Below are 1737 nucleotides of genomic sequence, written 5' to 3' on the forward strand. Positions count from 1 at the left end.
TGCCTTCTTCTGACCTTTGCGGGCATTGTGTGACATGGGCACACTTATACACATTATTGGAAAAACACTCATACTCATACACAAAAAATAAAAGTAATAAATAAAAGTTAAAAAAGAATATTGTCTTTCTATATTCACATGTAGAAATCTGTGGTGCTGAATTATCTTTTGACAACAATATGTCATTCTTTCTCTTCTTTTTATTTTTTTATTATTTATTTATTTTGTGTGTATGTGTGTATACACATATTTACTGCATGTGTGTGGACATCAGAGGACAACCTGTGAGAGTCTTTCTTCCTCTGGCCACGTGGATCCCAGGGATTGAATTCAGGTGAAGTCAGGTGCTCATGCTTGGCAGCAAGCTCCTTTACCCACTGAGCTATCTCTCTGGTCCTCTACTCTTATGTGGTAGGCTGAAAGTCAGAGAACTATAGTTCCCAAATCTTTTGCCAACAGTGCTCCCAGGTAGCTACTGAAACACACTTAAAAGCTGCTTTCACCAGTAGGCATCAACTCCACACATATGCCCTTCCCTTTGGCTATCAGACCATCACCTTTTCTTCGCTTGCAAAATCAATGTGTTTATCTGGAATGTGGGAGTCTGGATTCTGAAGCTGGTCTCTAAAGAAAATAAATGAAAGACTTGTACTCTTCACCTATCAAAAGAATGGAATTATGAACAAAGAACTTTCCCAGGCCCAGAGTGGGTGAGAATCCTGTTGCACAGAAACCAATTCTTTCAGAATGGGAGAACTTTCAGACCCCATTTTTCCTCTGCTTGGACTTAGAATAAAAAAAAAAAAAGACAAAACAAACACATCTATAGACAACCTGGAATTCAAATCTCAATCTGAATCCCCACCCCTCCAGCTTTGAAAAGGAATGATTAGCCTACCTTAAAGTTTACAGTAGCAGTTATATATATTCTGGCCTTTGTATGAATAGTAAGATGGCCTGGTTGAAGGCTCAATAGGGCGGAGATTAGACAAACCCTCCTTTGGCTAAACTGTGAATAAATCCATTTTTCCTTTATCAACTTCTGTTTCCTAACTTCTTTAAAATACAGAGAAACTATGTGTGGGTTGAATGAATCTGAAGGCCCAGTAACACTTCCACCCACCAGAGAGATATCCATCTGAGCTTTGGAGTGAGATGGGAAGCAGAAGTGTATCCTTGGTCCTCTGGCTTTGTAGGTACATGTGGGGCACAGTGTTCCTCTGAAAACCTCCTGCTTTGATGCCCTGGGCCACTGGGATCATCAGTGGTGTGGTATGCCTGCGACTGCAGAAGCTCTGGATTTTTCTAAGAGGTAGAGGCAGATCTGAGTGCTGACCTTTTGTGCCCCTGTCGACTTTCATCTCTGCCTCAGTGTTTCAGTCTCCCCAACAGTTCACGGAACTCCCCGCAGGGCTAGGGCTGTGTCTTCTGTCTCTCATACTGTTCTTTTCCTGGCACAGTGCCTTGGCTGGCTTAGCTCTTCAACCCGTAGCTGCTAAGGCAGACAGTAACACCCAAGACTTCATTACTTCAGGCAAGACATCTCATTCGGTGAACAGAGATGTAATTTTTAGCAATTTAACTTTCTCCTGTAAATTGGTTTATTGGGAATGCATGCATTTACACAAATACAGGAGAATAGTACAGGACAGGAGAGCCGCTGTCAGGAACTCAGCTCATAGGAGATTAGGGCCCATTTTGCAACACAATCTCTATGTGAAAAACTCCCCATGTCCT

The sequence above is a fragment of the Nannospalax galili genome, unplaced genomic scaffold, assembly GCF_000622305.1.
Source record: "Nannospalax galili isolate Female #2095 unplaced genomic scaffold, S.galili_v1.0 scaffold429, whole genome shotgun sequence".
Lineage (NCBI taxonomy): Eukaryota > Metazoa > Chordata > Mammalia > Rodentia > Spalacidae > Nannospalax > Nannospalax galili.